Source organism: Amphibalanus amphitrite, unplaced genomic scaffold (assembly GCF_019059575.1).
Source record: "Amphibalanus amphitrite isolate SeventyFive unplaced genomic scaffold, NRLGWU_Aamphi_draft 000144F_arrow, whole genome shotgun sequence".
In the NCBI taxonomy this organism is placed as follows: Eukaryota; Metazoa; Arthropoda; class Thecostraca; order Balanomorpha; family Balanidae; genus Amphibalanus; species Amphibalanus amphitrite.
Window position 1 is genome coordinate 71,860 of NW_024881639.1, and position 25,981 is coordinate 97,840.

Here is a 25,981-nt window from a genome sequence, read left to right on the forward strand (position 1 = left end):
GGCGTGAGGCGCAGTAACTCGTTTAGAGCTAGCGGTGTATGGGCGAACAGGAACAAGGGGCTGGTCCCGTGTGAGGTGCCCCAAACAGAAATCCTGTGAACTTATGAAATAACCCACCGTTAAAGGGACCCTCCCACCTTAACATTAGATTTGAGTTGAGATAGCCAAAATGGGGTCCCTGGCTCACAATTACCGGTTTCGGCACTTACAACATAGAGAAATGCCTTAAATCGGAAATATTGAATTTCAAAATTGCAGCATTTTGATTCAGAGGGGCTAATGCATAGGAATACCCCTCTGAATGTGTGACGTCAGCGCAGATATCTAACGATTTTTAAATGTTTGACTAAAACGTTTTGTAGCACGCGGTGGTATATGCTGCTTAGCGCGCAACAAATGCCGCACTTTCAAATAAAGTCGCTAGGAACAGCGGAGATTCCAAAAAGTAAACAAAAGTAAAAGTCTAATATCTTGAAAACCGGTGAATATTTTTCGATGAAATTTGGTAGATATTCGTTTTTGCTCTTTCTGAACCGAGCGACATCACTTTCATGCCAATTCATTAACTTTTTTGAAGGTGGGAGGGTCCCTTTAAATTGGAGAATTCTAACAGTCCTGCGCGACTTGCTGAATTAGTCGAACTCATGGAACATAGTTTAGCTCTATGTTAAGCTCTGTGAACAGGGAGCTATCACATGATGGACTAAATCTCACATTTTGACTTGCGTGCAAACTTTTTTGTTCACCCGGTGAAAAGCTGGGCTGTCCATCATCAAGTGGGGTTTTACAGACATGAGACATTTTAAACCCCTGAGGAGCTTCAGCCCCTGTTGTGATGATGAACAATAAGGTACTTGGTTCGGCAACATTATTTAGCAGCTGTATTTTTAGCAGTTATTTCGCTTTGTGTGCTAAACTCATGCACACCACCACGAGATAAAACAACTCGCTCTCAGGAATAACCGAAATCTGTTACACGTTTCGCCGTGTGACGTGCTGCTGCCAGGGGAAAACAACATAGGTATGCTAGTTACGGAGCGAGCGAAGCGAGCGTAGTCTTTCCTTAGATTAACGGAAATTTCTGAGTATGAGCGGCCGGCCGGCCGGCCGTGGTCACGCTTTTGCGAGGCTTATATCTCAGCAACCACTTGACCGATTTACACGCGGTAATTTTTGTAGGGTAGCTTCATTCCTTCTACCAAGTATTGGACTATTCCCGATGCATGTAGGTGACCCCTTATGCACGTGCCACGTGCAAAACGAAGAGGTGTCACTTTTGTAATTGTTGCAATATCTCGGTAACTACTTGGCCGATTGCGCTGAAAGTTGGCATGTAGGTAGGCACCCACTAGGCAATGCATATCCATGTGCCAGAGTTGGGGTGCTGCTGCACGTGCGCACGTGCAGGGGTCGATTCCAGATCTCGAGAACGGCTGGACCGATTGCGCTCAAATTTGGTACACGGTTACGGAGCAGTTAGTAGGGTGCCATGCACAAGTCAGTTGGGACCCATTTTGCACGTGCGCACGTGCAGGGTGCCGCTTCCAGATCTCGAGAACGGCTGGGCCGATTGTGCTCAAATTCGGCACATCGCTAGTAGAGGTGTCAATCGGAACCGAAAATTTTGGAATTCCGAAAATTTCCGAATTCCGATTCGGAAATCGGACGGACAAGTGACAAACACATCGGACATATTCGGAAAACTAGTTGAAAATTACAAATTTCTTAAATAACTTTAAGTTCAAACTTATTTCCATTATCAAGCAAATTGCAAAACATGTCATCAAAATTGGCAGGGGATAGGTGGTTCACACATCATTCATAATTATAGTGCAGGTTGAACATAAACATAATTGCATGTAGCAGGTAGCTCTGAGTCAAATATATACCGACCTATACTGTGCCAACTTTCAACTCTAAATTTGAAAATGTGTTTATGAATGGCAATAGCCAATAGGTGACATTGTTGTCAGCAAGTCCATCATTAGATAACACAAGTAATAGGTATGAATATGATGCACAATCATTGACCTGTGGGAAGCACTAGACACCAAAGCAGTAAAGGAGGAAACCCAAAAATAGATTTGCCTCACTTTAAAGTTAACAGAAAAGAGGCTGAAAATTGCAAATATCAAGGTGTGCCAAGAAGCACAAGAGTCTTACCTAGAACTTCCTATCATAAATCATCCTCTTCCACCCCTTCCCCCCAAAAATATCCGTGCCGAAATATCGAATACAATGCTGCAAAGTATGCCGATAGCCTATCCAAATAAACTGTTACCAAAAGATGATGAAATGCGGCGAGAGCGTCATAAATGTCACCCAAGGAAAGATGGCCCCCGCATTACAATCAGAGGAGACAAAAAAATGACGTTTAAGATAATAAATACAGTCAGTCTGCTTAACAATTAAATAATTTTCAAAAAACTATAATATTTTGCAATGCATATTGAACTAGAATTAAACAACTTATGGTTAATGCACTTCAATAGGACAAATTATCTGATAATGACGTCATATTATTGATTTACTTTTACATCATCGACTCAAAGCCGGATACCATGTTCCATTCTACCGAGAATGGTAGCATGAAATCAGGGGCGTAACTTTTTGGTTTTCGTTGGGGGGGCAACGCTGTCAGGGGCGCCTTTTTAAGGGCATGGGGGCGCCTCCCCGTGACTGTCTAGAAATAAGTCTTATTTCAGTTTACGGCAGCATTTTTTTTTTTACCATAGCACGTTGTTTTTGTGCCGTCGTGTTTTGGCACGTTATGTTGCAGTTTTTTCTGAAATAGCGCGCCAAAAGCGCGGAATTATTTTGTAACCAAATACATTTTGAAAGCACTTTGGGGACCAGAGACCGGGGGCGGGTAGTGGAATTGGGGACCAGGGTAGTGACGCCTTATTTAACAACGCATATGGTAGTTCTTCTAAAGAAACGAGACGAACTGATGAATTGACAAAAAGAAAAGAAAAAACAACTGATAAATAATTTTAAAAAACTATAATATTTTGCAATGCATATTGAACTAGAATTAAACAACTTATGGTTAACGCACTTCAATAGGACAAATTATCTGATAATGACGTCATATTATTGATTTACTTTTACATCATCGACTCAAAGCCGTATACCATGTTCCATTCTACCGAGAATGGTAGCATGAAATGTGTTTTCCATTCTACCAAGGATTACAACTTCTTTTTGCTTGTGAATTTCAGTGGATTTGTGTTAAATCATAGCAAGTATTTTTATTTTTGTGATCGCTTATTTTGTTTCGATATTCAGAGATGTGTGGCTCAGTGAAGAGCAGTTTCTTCTTACATGAACTTGAACTACTTTGCTTTTGCAAGAAGTGTTCTACTTTACATGTCAGCCAGTGTGATATAAGATGAAGAATGCATTATTGTAAGTGACTAGCTTCTTGCATTATTGCTGCATTAATTCATCATCAAGTGGCTTAGTGTCTAAGGGATGCGGCAAAAAGTCAATATTTGAGAATGCAAGTTTGAGGGATAAGGCAATGTTTTGCATTATTCCTGCTTACTCAGCTTCAGTTGTAGGCTGTAGCACATTTTGAAGCAGAATAGGCTTGTCTCAATATGCTGTGTTTGTGTTGTATATCAGATTAGGCCTTTTGCCCAAATGCCCATTCCCTACTCCATATGATATTGCTTCAACATTTTTAGTTGGCAATATTTTGCTCTCAAAACCCGATGGCGGATATCTGTTATCTAGTTATCATGTGGTACAGGGACCCGCAGTTGCTACTGTACACATATATTACCAATTTAGAATTGCGCTATTATTTGCTAAGTGCTGGCCACTGGAGAAAGGAAATGTAGCGCAAAGCATAAAGGAATAACACATGTTTGCTCCCAGCACGTATGTTTTGTATAATTCCTCTTACCGCAACAGATATTCTTCCAAAACTACAATCGTGCTATTTTTCCGCGCCGGTTGCCTCCCCAGTGCCCGTCCTTGGTATCGCCTATAGCTTCCGTTCCCGCTACGTGAATGAAAGTCACGTGACTACTACAGGTTTGCGCTCAGTACTAACACACCTAGCCCGAGGGCCGGTCCGTAGCGGGGAGGGGTAGAACGCCTGAGCTCCAGCGCAGTGGAGGTGGTGGTGGAGGTGGTGGTATCATAAAGAGGCAACCGTAAGCAGAACTACAATTGCCGCAGTATAAGATTATGATCAAGTTTTCTTTAAATGTATTGATTGACAAGAAAGTGCAATGTTTATCCGATATAATAAAACGGTGTCCAAGGCCTTGGAAGAACTATAAAACATATTCAGCAACGTATAAATTTCTGATACAGCCCATGACCTTTCACCTTGCCTCCGGGGAGGACCGCTCAGGAAGCCACATACCGAACGAATCGAGGCCTCGCAGCGCGGCGGCAGAAGAGGTGGATAAACCATCGCCAGATCTTTCGATTACTTATGTTTCCAGAAGAAGGAGGGGGGTGGAGGGGGGCTATTTTCAACCTACTCAGCAATCCTTTCCTTATTAACTTATAGCTTACCGAAAAATGCAGCACAATGGTGGCCGTCACGAGATGTAGCGAAGAGTGCCTCAGCCACACCGGTTTTGAGTAAACTTTAAGCATTCGAATTCAGGCCAGTGATCCTGAAGCATTATTTTATTTTTGTCGTGCATGAGCTGGGATGACGTGGTCCAAGTTAATTGCGAAGAAACGGTTTTAGTTTCAGAACATTTATGAGGCTAGTCGCGCCAAATAGTATACGTTTGTTGTAAAATGTCAAATAGAATGTTGACGTGCTATCCAGATAATGGAATTTATTTGACACAAGAAGTCAAAAAGTGGCATCGTTAGTCATCCTGCATACCTATAAATCGATTCGTCACCTTGGTTCGAGCTCAATAGTTGTTTTCGCGAATTATCGGTTTCGTTTTCTTTTATTTGGGGGGGGGACAGTTTATGAGCTAGTAACCACCCTCCCCAGCCCCCCCCCCCCCCCCAAACAACAATTGTTGACAAATACTGTGATGGCCTAAAAAAATGCCCTCAATTGTGTAACGTAGGGAAGAATGAGGTAAGTTGAGCCGCTTTTGTTTTTCGTAAGCTACAGGCTAACTTACTGATCATTTTTCTGCGTTTACGGGTTGGACGGACAGAGTGGTGATTTGCGCATGTAATGGTGGCCAGAAATGTTTCATACCGCTTATTTTTGTACTGAAAGGCTACGTCAAAAATCATCTTGCACGTTGCTCATCTTACCCCATGGGCGGGGTAAGTTGAGACACGTCGTGGGGAAAGTTGAGCATGGATGGAAAAAGCGCAAGAAAAAGCGAACCTCTTCTTTTCCCGGGCGCGGCGAAGAGTGGGCTCTTTTATTTACTCCATGGCATACATACTTATGGGAAAGTTTTTTTTTCCTCCATCAAAAAGTGACTGTTTTAAGCCTTCCAATAACTCGTCAAGTTTTCTATCACGGAAGAAATCATTTTATCCTTCAGATAATCTGCAAATCACTTACAAAAAATTTCCTACCATTTTTATTCAGCAGAAACAAGCGCAGCTCAGTTTGGTTTTCGACAGCGGAGACAACAATGGCTTATCCGGCTCATCTTCCCTCAGGTGAAAATGGCTCATCTTGCCCCACCCGTGGCCATTTTCGATTAATGACACCCGCTAAGGAAAATAAACATGCACCGCAGATAACAACCATCTCTTTTCAAAGACAAAACATGTCTTAGTTATCAGGGGCGATACCACATGTTACCGGGTGCTGAGCGTGAGAACGTTGCCGTCTCACGTGAAAGACTGCAGCATCGTAAGCGAACGGCACATGGAAGCTCAAGTCAATCAGCGCCATAGGAGCTGAGAAACATGGGGTGGCTAAACTTGCCCCTTGGCTCATCTATACCTCACTCTCCCCTATTTGGGGCTCGCAACCTTGATTCGTTAAAGTTATTTGTCTGTTCATTATAAAAGCTGTCAAATTTGCCGTATCATTAAACTTTTATTGAGTTTGTATTTCACACTTATCTAAAATGAACAATTTTGTCACTGGCTTCTTTTATGAATGGAATTAGATGGTCGCATGAATGAACGAATGAATAGCTCCATTTGAGCATCAGCTGAAATCAATCCTAAAATTTAATCTACCAGTCTGCAACGAAAAGGTCAGTGCAAGTTAGGTGCAGTTTCTAATCTATGCCGTTTTTTATTTAAGTCTCATAGTCTCATTGAGACGCTTCTCTCACGATTCATTTTATGTGGTGCTTACATTGTTCAAGAAGTTATATTATTCGAGCTCGTTGGTCTTAAAAACTGCTATCGAAGTAAATTAAAGTGTTTCGGGCTTAGGCACTTAAAAAGCAATCGATATTTAACCCTCACTTATTTAGGCATTTCTTTTCAGCGTCTTACATGTAGCGGAGGGGCGTAGAAACCCTCAGCCATTCGGCCCTTGATAAAAAGAGCCAGAGCTTCGCTGAAAAATAAAAAAGAGCGTGCTGCTCGTGACGAGAGAAATCCGATGATTTGAGGGTCCTGGTCATCGCTGACGAGAAAAAGCCAATTATTTTTATGTCCTGGTCAATGCTGAGATCCTAGGTCACTGGTTGACCTCCCAGATCAGGTTAATAACCCAAAAGCACGGAAAATTGGGTCCTGCTAGAATTTCTACAAGTGAAGTTTGCTGGGACTTGGCTTGCTTCTGACTCCGAATTTGCACTTGCTTTGATCAAAGATGATGTATGATCAAAGCATTTGGGGTAGGACGGGTCACGCCAGATCGCCCATTAGGCGTTTTGCCGGCTATATAGAATGTTAACCAGCACTTACAGCCTTGCAACTTATTGCATAGGCACTATAACTAATACCTAAGTATGCCTAGTTTTCAAATGCTAAAATGGGTGCTAAATTTCAAACCAACACTTTCTAAAAACCACAGTAAAAAGGTGTAAATTTAAGGAAGTTAACCGAGATCATTTCAAGTAAATGACCTTAACCTGAGTTTCACGTGGCCTTGGCACCCACAACAATTAATGAGACAAACATTAGATAGTATATTTCACATGTTGTCACGTTGCTAATCACGAAACGACTATGGAAACACACAGAAGATGTGCGCTGACTTTCAATTGCTATTCTGGCCTGACATGATCTTGAGAAAAATAATCACAGGTTAAAGGTAATTTGGTTCAGGGATTTAAAATTCTCAGACAAGATGCAAAAATGATAAGGGCTATTTAATTTTCCGGGAAGTTGTAAAATTGATTAACTCCAGGGCACCAAAGAATCGTCGCAATCCTTCGCTTTGCCGCGATTTATTGGTGTAAAACAGCGGGCGCGGTCTACTTACCTCTACTTCTATGTGTGGTGACTGGTGAGGGCTAATATTCATTTTATCTGTGTTGATGAATGTGCAACAATTTCTATATGAACTGAGACCAGTCCATATGAGTATGTTTTTCTCACGGACAATGGCAATATAAAAAACAATGCGAATAAAACCAAACGTTTCGGACAACAACGTGCCTTCGTCAGTGGAGAAAAACGAGTGTATAGGTTTAACATCGATGAGAACTAAATGCGGCACCGTCTCGGTCTGGCCAGCCGGGTTGCCGATAAAATACACAAATTTTTATAAGCTTCCATGATGTGCTTAAAAAAACTGCTGAAGATATATCTTTAAAAAACATAAAGATAACTACTTCATCGATGTTATCGAAAGAAAACATGTATGCCTAATTACTTATTTCTTGCCACTGACGGAGGCACTTTTTTGTGCGAAACGTCTGGTTTTATTCGTATTGTTATTGTATTGTCATTCCCTGTGAGAAAAAAGGATAACTCTTCAGTTAGTAACCATAACAGCGAAACGGCTTATTGTAGCACAATTCACTGTGTATACGAAACCTATAAGTCCCTAAAATATTTATATTTACAACTTTTAAAAAGATACAGCTTATACAGCTTGGGCATACAATTTTTCTGCATTAAGATAATATTAATTTATCTCCACAGAATATGGTAAATTAGTGCTGCTGAAGTTCGCTTTCGAAGCGTCTCCTCCAGGCATTCCACAGCTCTCGTGCCATTTTGGATCACGGAACATGCATGGCTGGGCGCAGGACAGGTCAGGTCGTCTGCGAGCTTGGACGGACCACGTGACCACCTCCTCCACTCCCCCTCACTCCCGTCCCCTTCCCCAGCAGGGCGTCCGATCTAACCGCGCCCCAGGCAGTCGGCTCGGTCCGACCCTCCCCATGGTCGAGCCACGGCCCGGTGCCGCCTGAGTTTGTGCCGGGTGCAAAACTGGAGCAGTAACTAGCGCCGGAACTAGTAGTCAGCACGACCATCGTCAGATGGCAGGAGTAAATGGAATAAGCGGTTCCAGGTTTCAGAAGGAATGGGGCAGGAAAAAGCGCTGAAAACAATGTTTTGCTGATATAGCCATAAAAAGTTCACTGAATTAGGAGAGCAGCACATCAGTATAAAGCCCTTCAGATGGTGGTTTTAATAAGCACACAATTATTTCCCAATTCGCCTCCAACGGTGTCACAGGCAAAGAATACGCTGAAATACTAGTGTGTACAGAAGCAACTGCGGGTCCCTGTACATAATAACATATACCTAATATAGATCAGTTCCCCCATCCTCTCTTTCCATATCCAGCTTTCGGACAGTTTTCGGACAAATCCATGCCTTGGACATTTTTCGGACAAAAGTGAGCTAGGATTTTGGACATTGGACGGACATCGGACAAGAAATTTCTGAAATTGACACCTCTAATCGCTAGAGACCGGTTAGTAGGGTGCCGTGCACAAGTCAGTTGGAGGTACCCCCTCGCAATTTCGCACGTGCAAGGCCCACCCTCTCTCTCGCTCCGTTAGTCGCCCCATAAGGCGCTATACTGGTTATTTATGCACCTACGCGTGTGGTAGTGCCGCTTTACGCGTAGAGCTTAGTATGCACCATTTTTTTTTCTGATTCACACTAAGACCGTTAGTAACGAGGTGGTTTTGATGCATTACAAACGCCCGGTAACAGTTAACCACCTTTTATCTATTTGATGATTAAGCTTGATAGGACACAAGCGCACATCAATATGTACCTATTTCATGGAATACCTACTTGGAAGCGCCCTATTGCCACGGCGATTGCAGCCAGCCTGCCGGTACGAACTGTTCGTGGAATAGTATGTTATTAGCTCTCTGCCCCCCAGGATACAATTGATTGACGGCGACGTGAGAGGCTCGTCGCAAAAACATTATCGGTTTACGCAGAGTATGTTCACGATAAGCGCTACAGATGAATGGAACGGCGCCATTTTTTTTCGCATGCTTCCCAAGTGGTTGGGATACCGGGAAATATGAACCAATGCATAATCTCTCAATGTAACTGTCACAGTGGTGCGGACTTTTGTGATGGAAGCGCTAAGTGTCTTTATGAAATATGGGAGTCTGCCGAAACATTATCGTCAAACTCTGCGCCTAGCTTCTCTGTCACCAATAGGTACCTGCAAAAAGTAGGTGCAACAATCATGAAACGTCTAACCTGCTCCATTGTTCAAAACCATAGACCATATACAGTATATGTAGCACGCTACATCTTGAACATTTAACGTAATATCTTTTCGGCACGGCTCGGTCCGGCAGTCCCCCCCCCTCGCAGTCCGGTCACAGGCCTAGCCCTTCATTCACACACCCGTCGCTGCTACCGGGTGACGCACAGCTGAGCGGAGCGCTGCTGCTGCGCTCTCCTCCCCTCTCATTATTCACTACCCCCCCCCCCCCCAGTCACCAGGCCCGCCATCCCCATTCAGCACTTTTCCCCAACTCCCTCAACGAGCACTGTCCGTGAGAATAGCCCGCAGTAGACACGTCTGCGAGAAGACGATGCCGGTCACATCAGTACGAACCGCTGAGGCACAGCTGAGTCAACAAGCTACGTCAGGACTGCGGCCGGCGGCGGCGGCGAGCGAGCACGTTAAGGTACTCTGTCACTTGTCACGTACTCTGTCAGGTACCACAACAGCTGCGCCGCGCTGAGTCCCACGGAGGGAATGGCAAAACCAGAAAGATCCTACGGCAAGCAAAAACGCTGTAGTTCCAGAGGTCTTCGCAATGGGCAGCCGTTAAACTCTCATTACGACGCTCGCCTATGGAGACAGCTACCGCAGGATGAGCGATCCGAGCCTCCTCAAATAACGCTGGATCAGTAAGATATGTCAACAGATCATGGAGCAGTGTCAAGGATGGATGCCGGCTGGAGCACACAGCCTCCTTTGTCGGGCACAGCAACCCAGGGTGAGTGAACCTGGCAAAACAGCCGGGTGACCGACCTCACAATGGCCTCATGAGGTAGTTCCAGATATCTCCGCAGAGGAAGAAGGCGCTGACTTACGGCCCCGCCCCGGTACGGTGGGCGGAGCAAGAGTGACGTCACAGGGGCGTTGGCGGCAGACGAAACGGAAGGAAACAAAAGTTTGAATAAAATGAAAATTGAAGAATCAAAATTAAAACTCGAAAATCACAAACCTTTCGGGGATTGTTTTATGCCAGCGATTACTAAAATGATAAGCACTCAACACGAAGACGATTCGACGGCCAAAAATTGCAGGCACAGAGGAGCAAGGTGACTAAACAGGACAGAGGGCGCCATCTTACGGCCCCACCCACCAGAAGAAGGCAGAGGAAGATGACGTCGCAAGGGCGTGGCAGTCACCCCTCCCCCCCCCCCAACTATAAAAGGGTGCGCCACCCAACCAGAGGGGGAATCACAGTCGAGCAGCCGAGAGCCACAGTCCACAGCTGGAGCCGGAGACGCCATCTGGGAGCCGCCGTCAGTCCGGGGTCACCCGCGAGAAGCCTCTTCAGTTCGAGTGATCAGAACCGAGGACAGCAGCCGACGCTTGTGACCACACTGAGAAGCGGAAGCGCAGAGAAACTCCAGAATGTGAGTGTTGTTGAAAAGTCTACTCAATCCCAATCCTTACCCCCCCCCCCTCTGCCCGGTTGCCGTGCCGTGACGACTGCCAAACATTTTCGGTTGCCATAAAATGCACTCTCAATTGGAATTGGAAAACTTAAATTACTTTGAACTTATTGGTCCAGACACCCTAGTAGCATATTAGGATCTGAATTTCGGAGTCATGTCAGAGCCGCCAGTAAATACGTTATTGTCAGTTGGAGTTCACGATTAGGCCGGGAGCGAGATCCTAAAATTTGAATAAGCAGCTCAGTGTCACGAACGCTGAAATTGATGACAGGATGCGTGACAACATTGAGTATGTCTTTGTCTTTGGTCAAACTGGTTCGTTCGATTTATTATAATCGGCGGTGGTCAAGTGCGATTTGAGGTTGGAACGTTTGTGGAATTAAGGGTTTAGATTCGTGCTGTACTCACTAAAAGCTGCATTGCGAAATCATTGGTAATATTGCTGTAGGAATTAATTGCGAAGTCGAAATCAATTATAGAACAGGTAAATACGGTTGGAAAGGAATGCAATGTTTTAAGGTGGCGACTGATTCATGCAGTCGATCTATGAATATGGCTATGAGTTATGATTTTCGACAGATACGAATGCTTGAGCTTACGGCGGAATTTCTTCTGTTACTTAGGTGCAGAGTTGAGAGTAATGGTTTGAGGTCGACGGTTTGACATCTTGCGACTTTAGATGGTCCTTGTACTTGCGTCATTAAAATTGCGAAATGTCGAGTAATAGGTAGATGTAGAATTGTTTGTGGTTAGAACTAATATGCGACTAATATAGGTACCGATCGTAGTGCTTTTGTAGAATAAATACTAGTGAAAAGACCATTTTTGTTGGGGAACGATTAAATGGGGCAGGAATTTAATTTAAAAAAAAAACTTACGTGGAATGGAGCTGATGAGATGTCGAACAGGGAGATATTGTAGCGATATTTTACCAGATTCACACTCGCTGACACATCCGGTGAATCTACCCGGCCAGAAGAGACAACACGAACGAGCTCTGTACCGCGACTGTTGGCGCGCCCATAGCGGCGTGACTGACTGACGGTGTCGACGCGGCGCCGGCCGGCGGCCGTGGCATTCGTCGTCCCCGACGCGGGCGTTGAGCCGCCAGAGGGCGCGAGGAGCAGCCACAACAGGGGCAGTGGGTTAGCCGTAATTGGGGCGCGTGCGGTAGGTGAAGGTCACGTATAGGAGCCTAGTTAGTTGCGGAAAGTTGCAACGGGATAAGAACGTAGACAGTTAAATACGACATGTGCTATGTAATATCTAGACTGCAGTTCGTTTGATGTGCATTGTTTACTGTTGATAGGATGATTTAAATTAGATTTCCTCTGAAAAGCTAGCGATCCGTATCACAATATTCTGGCATTCTATAAAGATAAATTGTATAGGTAACTAGTAGCCCATCAGAAGCTATCGAACGAGTTTCAAGGAGTCATTTCCGTTTGAGCATTCAGCAATTCACTATGATACGGTGGATCACAACCAGACGACAGATCGGTGCGTACTAAGTGGTTCTAGATCATCTGATTAAATCAAGAACGGTTCAAGGTTTGTTAGGATTGCATACGAGAACTGATGATTAGGTTCACGCGTGCAGCAGCAATTAGGGCTTGAGATTACGATTTGGTTGGATAAATAATGCGTTTTGTTCTTCGCGTTCTTGCGAGTTAGCGCCAATAATTACTCCACCAATATTGGCACAGGGCATTTTGAGGCACAGACGGCTTGTTTGCCCGTCTCCTATGGCGTAACGTTTACCAGCATGACCGTATGAGACACAGATGCACTTCTCTAAACCCACGTCCAGACCGGAATAATAAGAGGGACACGCCGTCACGTACGCAGGGCATATGCACGTTTTCCGCCAGTGGTACCGGCCACTGTTAATTTTCCCGCTTAGGTAACACTGGGTGAGAAGGCAGTGAGAGGTTTCTACGGCAGGGGAGAGGGGGAAGATTGGCACAGTATGCAGTGGAGAGCAAGTTATGCCAAAGGCAAGAAGCCGAAGGTCAGGGGTGAGTCACCCAAAGGGCGGATAAAGCGAGCCGTAGTGTCCCGAATAAGTCCTCATACTTATTTCGTAAAGGTACTCTAATCGGTACTGGACAGCCTCAGGGGAGGGAAGAATGTACTCCAGGACACGTAAGGCCTTGAAGAGTAAATCCCATGGTTTAAGGACAGTTCCAGGATATGAACTGTGGTCCCTGGGTCGTGAACGGGAATGTTACACGCGGACCGGAAGAGGGCATAGGTAATCTCTCCCGGTAGAGAGATAAGTCGGATATAAATCGTGTATATGTGTACCATAAGTCTATCGGACGTGTAGTGAATTCCATAAATTAGTAGGGTGGATATTTGTGCAATTATTCTGGACGGCCCTGCGATAAGTATCTTTGTCGCCGGTTAGCGGAGCATGCATATGGATTTCGGAAAGAGACATTTATCTCGCCGGGGAGATCGTTGTTGATCCGACGCCTAACACTATCGGAGGGAATTTCGAGGGCTACGAATTAAATTTGGGTGAATGCATGAAAGGTGACTGTAACGCGAACAAGGGTGTGAGAATGGTGAAGGATGAATCTTAGAATAAGGCCGATAGGAATTGCGTAGAATTCGGTTACGGCAGTCGAGCTAGCAACCCTCGAGGGCAACTAAACTATCGCAACGCTAATACGAATTAAGTGGGCAATTTTCGTAATGGGGAGGCCAGTGATATAGGAATGGGTGACTGGACGAATGATCACATTCAATTAATCAATGTAATTACCACCCTTAAGTTTGGCAGTGGTCATCGGGACTTCGAATGCCCTGTCCTTCACCTGCCCAACTGTGCCGCAAACCCAGCTGATCGGATCCCTCTATCCCAAATCCGAGCAGTGAAGAAGCATCTCGTGCATCATGGTCTATACAATGAACAGAATCATCAAGCCTCTAAATTAAAAAGCATCTTCCATCAGATGTATTTGTATGCAAGGTGGATCTATACTTACATCTCTCCCAGGTGGACGTCATCTCAAGATCTCTATCAAGATCCCTATAAGGATACCTACATCTATCTCAGGATCTAGATCTCTCTCGGGATCTTTTCCAAGACTCTCAAGCTCCCCTGTTCTACCAGCTTTACTATCGAGGATCTCCCAACAGCAATTTGCTCTCTCTTCTGCTACAACCAGCTGAACGACAATGGACCGCGGTGCTGGGTCAACCGCAACGAAGCAGAGCAGTGTTTACTACTCCCTTTCTTTTAATTCCCCTCGCTACAAATGGCGCCCAAAACGTGGGGATTTGATAATTCTCAAATTGTGAAGCTGGTAGACTGGCACAAGCCGCCGAACCCGAAGTTGATGAATTGAAAGCCAACCGTATGGAGAAGAGGAGGAAGTTGAAGAATAGAGCAGGTGTTCGAAATACTGGCAGCAGTGGAAATGAGCGTGCTGCAGGGGTCGATATGAAGAAAGAGGATGAGCTAAAGAAAGCTGTGTGAAGATGATGAAGCTTATGATGGTGGCTGATGACAGGAAAGTTGAAGAATTGAGCAGGTGTTCGAAATACTGACAGCAGTGGAAATAAACGTGCTGGAGGGGTCAATACTGAAAAGGACATAGAAGAAGTTGTTGAAGATAAGATAAGGAAACGAAGCTGTCTCATGAACAAAGGATCAGACTAATAGGTACAGAAGACAGGCCGAAATTGAAACTTGACAATTGTTTGCATCAGCATATCAGTTCTTCTACGTTTTGCTGTACAACAAGTCCAAGTCACGGTCAGCTGCTGTATTGCAAAGGAGAGCTCGAACTTTCTAGAGTATTGAGGATAAAAGGACAGCAATATCAAAAGCAGAAGAGGAAGAACAGGCGGAATGCTCGTGTTGTACTGAATCAAAATCAAACACGGTCGTCTTCACAACACAGCCAAGGCGATTATTAAGTTGGTGAACGAGGAGAGGGTGCCAGGATGCTGCAAGACCAACTGCCAACCGATACATTCAGATGGGCTGCTGCAGAGATCACCCACCTGGGCTGCTGCGACGGCTGTCACCTGGTCCGCCGAAAGGTCGCTACCTGAGCTGCCACGGAGGTCACCAGTGCTGCCACGGGGATGCATTGCCCTCGCGTGCTGCCTCGGGGGTCACCCACCTGAGCTGCCATGGAGGTCGCTCACCTGAGCTGCCACGGAGCCTGCCACCCGGGCGGCCACGGAGGTCGCGGCAGGGCCGGCCATGGAGGTCGCCTACCCGGACTGCCACGGAAGTCATCCACCTGGGCTGCCACGTAGGCTGCCCGCACGGGCCGCCGTGCAAGCTGCCCACCCGGGCTGCCATGGAGCCCGCCGTCCGGGCTGCTGTGGAAGCTCCCCCACCCTGGCTGCCGTGGAGACCGCCCCACCCAGGCTGTCATGGCAGGCTGCCACCCGGGCTCCCGTGAAGGCTGCCCACCCGGGCTGCCACGGAGCCCGCCATCCGGGCTGCTGTGGAAACTCCCCACCCTGGCTGCCGTGGAGGCCGCCCCACCCAGGCTGCCATGGCAGGCTGCCACCCGGGCTGCCGTGAAGGCTGCCACCCGAACTGCTGTGGAGGCCGCCCACCTGGGCTGCTATAGAGGTCTTCACCCTCCTGAGAAGCCGCTTACCCGACGGCCACCGTCGACATCGGGCTAACCAAAGTGGTTGGTGCCCGTGACCCGGATCTGGTGAACGACAACTAAGGTGGGGACGAGGAACAACAGGTGCGTGTGTGTACTGTACTAGGTATACGGTGTCATGTTGTAGGCGTTGCGGAAGTTCACATGATTGTGTAGATTTAGATGAGTAAAGGGTGTGACTTTTTTGTATGAGTTGCGAGGACGCAACTAGGGTTGTTTGGACTGAAGATGTAGCACGCTACATCTTGAACATTTAACGTAATATCTTTTCGGCACGGCTCGGTCCGGCAGTCCCCCCCCCTCGCAGTCCGGTCACAGGCCTAGCCCTTCATTCACACACCCGTCGCTGCTACCGGGTGACGCACAGCTGAGCGGAGCGCTGCTGCTGCGCTCTCCTCCCCTCTCATTATTCACTACCCCCCCCCCCCCCCAGTCACCAGGCCCGCCATCCCCATTCAGCACTTTTCCCCAACTCCCTCAACGAGCACTGTCCGTGAGAATAGCCCGCAGTAGACACGTCTGCGAGAAGACGATGCCGGTCACATCAGTACGAACCGCTGAGGCACAGCTGAGTCAACAAGCTACGTCAGGACTGCGGCCGGCGGCGGCGGCGAGCGAGCACGTTAAGGTACTCTGTCACTTGTCACGTACTCTGTCAGGTACCACAACAGCTGCGCCGCGCTGAGTCCCACGGAGGGAATGGCAAAACCAGAAAGATCCTACGGCAAGCAAAAACGCTGTAGTTCCAGAGGTCTTCGCAATGGGCAGCCGTTAAACTCTCATTACGACGCTCGCCTATGGAGACAGCTACCGCAGGATGAGCGATCCGAGCCTCCTCAAATAACGCTGGATCAGTAAGATATGTCAACAGATCATGGAGCAGTGTCAAGGATGGATGCCGGCTGGAGCACACAGCCTCCTTTGTCGGGCACAGCAACCCAGGGTGAGTGAACCTGGCAAAACAGCCGGGTGACCGACCTCACAATGGCCTCATGAGGTAGTTCCAGATATCTCCGCAGAGGAAGAAGGCGCTGACTTACGGCCCCGCCCCGGTACGGTGGGCGGAGCAAGAGTGACGTCACAGGGGCGTTGGCGGCAGACGAAACGGAAGGAAACAAAAGTTTGAATAAAATGAAAATTGAAGAATCAAAATTAAAACTCGAAAATCACAAACCTTTCGGGGATTGTTTTATGCCAGCGATTACTAAAATGATAAGCACTCAACACGAAGACGATTCGACGGCCAAAAATTGCAGGCACAGAGGAGCAAGGTGACTAAACAGGACAGAGGGCGCCATCTTACGGCCCCACCCACCAGAAGAAGGCAGAGGAAGATGACGTCGCAAGGGCGTGGCAGTCACCCCTCCCCCCCCCCCAACTATAAAAGGGTGCGCCACCCAACCAGAGGGGGAATCACAGTCGAGCAGCCGAGAGCCACAGTCCACAGCTGGAGCCGGAGACGCCATCTGGGAGCCGCCGTCAGTCCGGGGTCACCCGCGAGAAGCCTCTTCAGTTCGAGTGATCAGAACCGAGGACAGCAGCCGACGCTTGTGACCACACTGAGAAGCGGAAGCGCAGAGAAACTCCAGAATGTGAGTGTTGTTGAAAAGTCTACTCAATCCCAATCCTTACCCCCCCCCCCTCTGCCCGGTTGCCGTGCCGTGACGACTGCCAAACATTTTCGGTTGCCATAAAATGCACTCTCAATTGGAATTGGAAAACTTAAATTACTTTGAACTTATTGGTCCAGACACCCTAGTAGCATATTAGGATCTGAATTTCGGAGTCATGTCAGAGCCGCCAGTAAATACGTTATTGTCAGTTGGAGTTCACGATTAGGCCGGGAGCGAGATCCTAAAATTTGAATAAGCAGCTCAGTGTCACGAACGCTGAAATTGATGACAGGATGCGTGACAACATTGAGTATGTCTTTGTCTTTGGTCAAACTGGTTCGTTCGATTTATTATAATCGGCGGTGGTCAAGTGCGATTTGAGGTTGGAACGTTTGTGGAATTAAGGGTTTAGATTCGTGCTGTACTCACTAAAAGCTGCATTGCGAAATCATTGGTAATATTGCTGTAGGAATTAATTGCGAAGTCGAAATCAATTATAGAACAGGTAAATACGGTTGGAAAGGAATGCAATGTTTTAAGGTGGCGACTGATTCATGCAGTCGATCTATGAATATGGCTATGAGTTATGATTTTCGACAGATACGAATGCTTGAGCTTACGGCGGAATTTCTTCTGTTACTTAGGTGCAGAGTTGAGAGTAATGGTTTGAGGTCGACGGTTTGACATCTTGCGACTTTAGATGGTCCTTGTACTTGCGTCATTAAAATTGCGAAATGTCGAGTAATAGGTAGATGTAGAATTGTTTGTGGTTAGAACTAATATGCGACTAATATAGGTACCGATCGTAGTGCTTTTGTAGAATAAATACTAGTGAAAAGACCATTTTTGTTGGGGAACGATTAAATGGGGCAGGAATTTAATTTAAAAAAAAAACTTACGTGGAATGGAGCTGATGAGATGTCGAACAGGGAGATATTGTAGCGATATTTTACCAGATTCACACTCGCTGACACATCCGGTGAATCTACCCGGCCAGAAGAGACAACACGAACGAGCTCTGTACCGCGACTGTTGGCGCGCCCATAGCGGCGTGACTGACTGACGGTGTCGACGCGGCGCCGGCCGGCGGCCGTGGCATTCGTCGTCCCCGACGCGGGCGTTGAGCCGCCAGAGGGCGCGAGGAGCAGCCACAACAGGGGCAGTGGGTTAGCCGTAATTGGGGCGCGTGCGGTAGGTGAAGGTCACGTATAGGAGCCTAGTTAGTTGCGGAAAGTTGCAACGGGATAAGAACGTAGACAGTTAAATACGACATGTGCTATGTAATATCTAGACTGCAGTTCGTTTGATGTGCATTGTTTACTGTTGATAGGATGATTTAAATTAGATTTCCTCTGAAAAGCTAGCGATCCGTATCACAATATTCTGGCATTCTATAAAGATAAATTGTATAGGTAACTAGTAGCCCATCAGAAGCTATCGAACGAGTTTCAAGGAGTCATTTCCGTTTGAGCATTCAGCAATTCACTATGATACGGTGGATCACAACCAGACGACAGATCGGTGCGTACTAAGTGGTTCTAGATCATCTGATTAAATCAAGAACGGTTCAAGGTTTGTTAGGATTGCATACGAGAACTGATGATTAGGTTCACGCGTGCAGCAGCAATTAGGGCTTGAGATTACGATTTGGTTGGATAAATAATGCGTTTTGTTCTTCGCGTTCTTGCGAGTTAGCGCCAATAATTACTCCACCAATATTGGCACAGGGCATTTTGAGGCACAGACGGCTTGTTTGCCCGTCTCCTATGGCGTAACGTTTACCAGCATGACCGTATGAGACACAGATGCACTTCTCTAAACCCACGTCCAGACCGGAATAATAAGAGGGACACGCCGTCACGTACGCAGGGCATATGCACGTTTTCCGCCAGTGGTACCGGCCACTGTTAATTTTCCCGCTTAGGTAACACTGGGTGAGAAGGCAGTGAGAGGTTTCTACGGCAGGGGAGAGGGGGAAGATTGGCACAGTATGCAGTGGAGAGCAAGTTATGCCAAAGGCAAGAAGCCGAAGGTCAGGGGTGAGTCACCCAAAGGGCGGATAAAGCGAGCCGTAGTGTCCCGAATAAGTCCTCATACTTATTTCGTAAAGGTACTCTAATCGGTACTGGACAGCCTCAGGGGAGGGAAGAATGTACTCCAGGACACGTAAGGCCTTGAAGAGTAAATCCCATGGTTTAAGGACAGTTCCAGGATATGAACTGTGGTCCCTGGGTCGTGAACGGGAATGTTACACGCGGACCGGAAGAGGGCATAGGTAATCTCTCCCGGTAGAGAGATAAGTCGGATATAAATCGTGTATATGTGTACCATAAGTCTATCGGACGTGTAGTGAATTCCATAAATTAGTAGGGTGGATATTTGTGCAATTATTCTGGACGGCCCTGCGATAAGTATCTTTGTCGCCGGTTAGCGGAGCATGCATATGGATTTCGGAAAGAGACATTTATCTCGCCGGGGAGATCGTTGTTGATCCGACGCCTAACACTATCGGAGGGAATTTCGAGGGCTACGAATTAAATTTGGGTGAATGCATGAAAGGTGACTGTAACGCGAACAAGGGTGTGAGAATGGTGAAGGATGAATCTTAGAATAAGGCCGATAGGAATTGCGTAGAATTCGGTTACGGCAGTCGAGCTAGCAACCCTCGAGGGCAACTAAACTATCGCAACGCTAATACGAATTAAGTGGGCAATTTTCGTAATGGGGAGGCCAGTGATATAGGAATGGGTGACTGGACGAATGATCACATTCAATTAATCAATGTAATTACCACCCTTAAGTTTGGCAGTGGTCATCGGGACTTCGAATGCCCTGTCCTTCACCTGCCCAACTGTGCCGCAAACCCAGCTGATCGGATCCCTCTATCCCAAATCCGAGCAGTGAAGAAGCATCTCGTGCATCATGGTCTATACAATGAACAGAATCATCAAGCCTCTAAATTAAAAAGCATCTTCCATCAGATGTATTTGTATGCAAGGTGGATCTATACTTACATCTCTCCCAGGTGGACGTCATCTCAAGATCTCTATCAAGATCCCTATAAGGATACCTACATCTATCTCAGGATCTAGATCTCTCTCGGGATCTTTTCCAAGACTCTCAAGCTCCCCTGTTCTACCAGCTTTACTATCGAGGATCTCCCAACAGCAATTTGCTCTCTCTTCTGCTACAACCAGCTGAACGACAATGGACCGCGGTGCTGGGTCAACCGCAACGAAGCAGAGCAGTGTTTACTACTCCCTTTCTTTTAATTCCCCTCGCTACATATACAGACCATATACAGTGGTCTATGCCAAAACCTTTAGGCAGATAGGAATCACATTAAGTAGCCTTAACCCGCGCACCGACGGGGGGGGGGGCGGATATCCGCCCCCCCCCCCCTGAGGTTTTTCGCGAATAGCGGGAAAACCGCGCCGCGCCGTGAAATTTGGTATGACTATTCCCTCATCAATTTTACACATGGTGTGCACGTTTGAGCCTCCTACCTTTCAAGGTCAGGTCACCAGGTCACTTTGAATGACCCAACCTCAAGTCACTTTTTTACAACTTTGTCACCGTGCCAGAGCTACAGTAGATGTCAGAGGCCTTTGAAAGTCGCAGGATGTTATTCGGTCATTAGTAGCTACAATTTGTATATCTCGGAATTTTGATATCGGTGACCTAAGGTCAGGTCAATTTCGCGACCTCCCCATTATAAGTCAATGGGGGAAAAATCAACTCCCTGTTTTTACCACTAAAACGGGTCGGAATGGCCCCATATACCATACATGACTTCATATACGATCAACCTTCACTACCTTGAGGTCTGTTTTGCTGTTGGGCAGCTGTGAGGTCATGTGACGTCATCAAAGGTCACCAAAGGTTTTTGGCCAATAACTCCGTACAGGAACAAGATACAGACGCGTGGATGGTCTCATTGTGTTCAGCTCGTCAAGACGCATCGAATGATATACATGATGACCTCGAGGTCACGTGACCTGAGGTCAACCTTTGACCTTGACCTTTCGAGGTCAACATACATATCATTCGATGCGGATTGACGAGAGGATCACGATGATGCCCTTAGCTTGTTCCTATCTTGACTAATTCGAAAGTTATTCGAGAAAAACTCTCCATATCTAGCGCCGCCATTTGGACTTTTTCGACCCCTGTGACGTCATCTTTGACCTGACCTGAAAATGACCTTAGTAAAAATTGTAGAACTTGACCGTGCGTATCCGATGCCGTTTACCGCTTGTCGCTATCTTGCTTCGTTCTCGAGATCTCAGGGGGGGAGGCGGTCATCCGCCCCCCCCCCCGTCGGTGCGAAGTTGGCGCAGACCCCCGTCGGTGCGCGGGTTAAGTCAATGGCGACCGCAACGCTTTTCGTAGCCATCTGTAACAGCCGCTGCCTACCTATCTTTGTTTTTAGGCTTCTAGAAATATCGTCCACAACTTTTGGACTGGTTGATTACAATGCCCAGAAGGTGCTTCGCAGTTTCTGCCCTCTGCCACTCAATCGGGAGTTCCCGAGCAGCTGGCAGCTCGGCTCTAGGTAAACCTTAATGTGAAACGTGTCGCTGTGCCCGTTACCGGACGCGTCCCGCGCCGTTCACAGACATCGACTGGCCTGTAACGCCACCGACCGTTGGCCATACCCGTCAGACAATAATGGTCAGCTCCGAAGCGGTTCGGAGATGCTGGAACTTGTTAAATTGACCTTTCGCCTTTCTTTACCTAAATGCATCAGCTTTCGTTAACGTCCGGCGTTTATGTGCTTTATGTATGTACATGTGCTTTATGTATGTATGTATTTGTCGCACTTCAAGCATTTCATTAAGATGCTTTCCGTATGTGTCGTGCGCCACGCTGACTCTACCCGCTCGACCGGCGGCGAGCCGGCTCTCCCCGGCCTGTTTAAACGTGGCCCGTCTGATTTGCCAAATGTCGTGTGGAATCGATGCAGCTGGGCGCAGAGTCGGCCTGGCGCGTGGGCCGCCGGTGCTCCTTTGCGGCGCACCGCTGGCAACAGCTGTAGGCCAGAAACAAATGTGACGCGCCCGGATGGAGGGAAGATGAGTAATAGAGTTGCAATTTCCGCTCACCGCCGGCGCATTTACAGCACAGCGCCCGAAATTAAACATCGCAGACAGCACAAAAAGCAAAAACGGATACTACCGGTTACCCAATCTTTTCGGTTTCCTAGTACGATAACAATGCAAAACTGTCGTGTCAGGACAAGCCCTTGTGCTGCGTGTATTTTTTCGCCCAATGTCCGTCCAAGTAATTATCTAACAATCTGTGGTATCGTACCACGCGTCGGCCGTCTGAGGTGGATTTTCTGACAATCTGTAGGATCACGGCACGCACTGGCCGTTTGAGGAGGATTCTCTGACAATCTGTGAGGCGGCGTCACGCACCCGTACCGGCCGTAACTCTGCCTGGTGTGTGAGGAGCGAGCGATGGTCGTCGGCGGACCGGCGCGGCGCGGGAAATTTTACAGCCGGCGCCGGCGCCCAGTAATTAATTACACGAGCGGGGTCGGACGCGCGAACTGGGCCGAAATCAATGAGCAGGGTATGGGCCGCCGCGGAACCGGGATGGGGCGGCACGGTGCACTCCGGGATAGAGCGACACGGATAGAGCGTTATATATGAGCGCAGGGATAGAGCGAGGGGATGAAGCAGGGAGAAGAGAAAGATTAGACTAGAGGGTGAAATGGACCAGAGACTTTGGCTAGACGACAGACGTAAAGGACTCACCGGGACTAGGCAATCGAGCAAAGCGGCGGAACGGTTTAAGAGTCTGCGTATCGCATAATTGTACTAAGACATCTGAATTCCTTTCAAGTGTGCATATGTGTTTATGGGGATATCATCTCAACGTCTGTAAGAGCACCAGGAAACGCGGGGCCTTGGTGGTTGGACGTCTAAAAGGCGACGCTGTGTGTCGCGATGTCCTATAGCCTCCCCCTGCTCGCTGCTACTAACAGTTTTGACTGTCAGCGAACACTGAAAAATGACCGAGGGGCGGCGGGCCACCTCCGCTATTACGATGGTGAGTATGGGTGTATAGGGGAGGACGAACTCGTGTCCCGGAGGGCTTTATGCTGTGCTTACGGACCGACAGAGCCGTACGACCTGGGAAGATCGCCGAGTCATGGGCGCCGACAGACGGCTGAGTCACGGCTGAAGAAGAGTCGCCGGGCCGCGACATTCTGCTGGTCAGTGCCCACGCCGGCCGCGGAGTGGCGATGTCGCGAGCCGTCCGGTTGCGCACCGGTGTCCGCCAGCCGGCGTCGTAACGTCGAACTGTGAATGGAGGGTTTAATCCGACCGGATGATTTTGACGGGTCTCCCGTTCGATCAGCGCCGTCTTTAATGTCCTGATTGGGTCGTAACGGAAACTTAGGGCTCCGCAGCTGCGAACGGCGCCCCCAGACGTTCCATTATGCAGATCGGGATGTTATTTATCTATCAGGGCCGGCGGTGCGCCGCGCGGAGCTCGGCCTGTCGTGGCGGCGCTAAATCACGATCGGGCGGGCACAGGGGCGGCTGCCGCTCAGTGAGCGGTGGCCGGCGGCAGTGCTCCATCTGGGTTCACCGATGCTCTATTCCGGTGCCATATTCGCTGGGGCTCGCCAAGCATGGCATTCAGGTATACTATTAGCTCTCTCAACACCTGGAGCATCCTTGAAATCTGCTGAAACTGACCGAGCTTCGGTCACGGTTTGTCTCGATCCAGACGTCATACCCGCGTGAAAGCAGCGCCGCCCAGTTAAATCCACTTTACCAGCGTAGGTAATGTCGTTACGTACTGCGGCGAAGTTGCTGTGCAAGTTAAACCATTTCAGTAATGGTGGTCCAATAGCGTCAGCTGGTACTTCCGCGAAACGCTTAGTCCAAATTACCAACATCGATAACTGATTATGATTTGAGGCCGCTCGTTTTGGGCGAGATATTTAATTAACGTTCGTAGAAGTCTGTGACCGCCGTTACCGGTTCTATTCTGACACTGCTCATTAGCTCCGTGCATGAATCGTTCTGATGTTGCTTGATCTGGACACGCCCGAGCTGACATTGAGAGGTATATGAGCTGGGTCTGCGCAGAGTCAGCTCGTGTCAATTCTGGCTATATTTAGAGCTGAATCTAAATTGGTCTGGCCTGCGGGACACTCTGTGGACAGACTCTGAGTCGCTTAGCGCGGGGGTGGGGGTAGAGTGGGAACTGTCACGAACTGACAGACGAGGAGGCCGCGCTTTGCTATACTGGAAGGTGTTTGACTCGGAACCGTTCTTCGTCCCACTCAACGGAGGTGGCTGATTTAAGCAACCCTTGCTTCGTTCCGTCTTACCCTTAGCATGGACCCCAACTATCATACTCAGGAGTCAGGGCCTATCCTCCCGCTGTAGGTATAGAACCAGCACTGACGACGCCGACCTTACCAAGAACTTCTTGGTAAGGTCGGCGTCGTCATTGCTGTTTCTTTACAGCGGGGGGGGGGGGGGGGGGCCTGACTCCCGACTCATGAGTGCCACCGTTCTTGGCAAGAAGTGACACCGTGCAGAATTGACACAGGTTACTGAGTAGCCGTGACATGACATTGCTGGGCCCCATCACAGTGGTGAAAGCTACTTGGACTGTTTTATCTCACGGACGTGTCAATTAGTTGTCCTTTTAAGTAGGTACCTATCGGTTATTCCTGCCGATGTGGGGCATGCGTGAACCGTTCCCGGTAGTGCAGAGGACGTTCCCGTGAGACGTTCCCGTACAGTTGTCCACGGCCGCGTTTGTGCCGGCCCCCTTCGAGTCGTGCTTCCGTCCCGTCCCCCACAGAGGAGCGGCGCCGGCACGGGAGGGGGGGATCGGTCGGCACGCCGCGGGCGGATGGCCGTTCCGATCCGGCGACACTGTCATCTTCAGACAACATGTGGCTGGCAAGGATTGTCCTCCTTGGCGACAACTCAGCGCTCACTTGCACGACTGTGGATGTTTGGCTTGGCATTTGTATTCATGTTTGTATTCATCTCGGACGTTCTCAGATCAATTGCATTGCAAATGCTCTGGATATGTTCGTATTTTCAGTTTCAAGATCGAGTAGTGGTGACTGCAGACCCATTCTTATGGCAAGGCATCGGCGGGGGGGGGGGGGGAGCATACCTAAGTCTACGGTACATTGTGTTAAAATTGTTAAAATTGGGCAGTGAATATAATTCGGCTTTTTATCTTTTTGTTTTATTATTTTCCTTGATGCATAGGTTTCCGAATCATTTCATTATCCAAATAAACGTTTTCACCAAGCAAAGTAGCACGAACTCCAATAGTGTTCGTGTTACCAAATATTCTCCTTTGTTTTCGTCCCGCTTTCCTCGTGTCAACTGGCAGTTCATAATGATTGTCGCCTTTATACAGGGCTTAAAGATAGGTGCTGCCGCTAGTTGCCGCGCTGTAATTCGGTGACGCTCGCTGGGCGGCATGTGTAAAGCTGTGTGTGGTAAAGGTTCGGGCATTAGTATGATTTAGGCCGTCTAATTCATGGTTGGCGGGTGCTATTACGTTTCTCCAGGGCGGTTGCCGGCGGCGCGCGGACGGTTCGTCGCTCGCCCGTCAGTCGGCCCTTTGTGCGGACATTTGCCGCGCGGACCGGCACGTGACGACCGGTCAGCGGCGCCGCCGACTACCGGACGGTGCATTTTTAACCAGTGTTTGCAGCGCGCCGGTCCGCCTCTATGGCACATCCAC

At 48.0% G+C, this 25,981-nt stretch overlaps 1 protein-coding gene across 2 annotated transcripts in view; it reads left to right on the top strand.

Moving 5' to 3' along the window:
* Positions 1-25,981, top strand: part of LOC122382632 (nucleolysin TIAR-like) — a 202,901-nt gene that overhangs the window by 13,302 nt on the left and 163,618 nt on the right. The window lies entirely within an intron of this gene.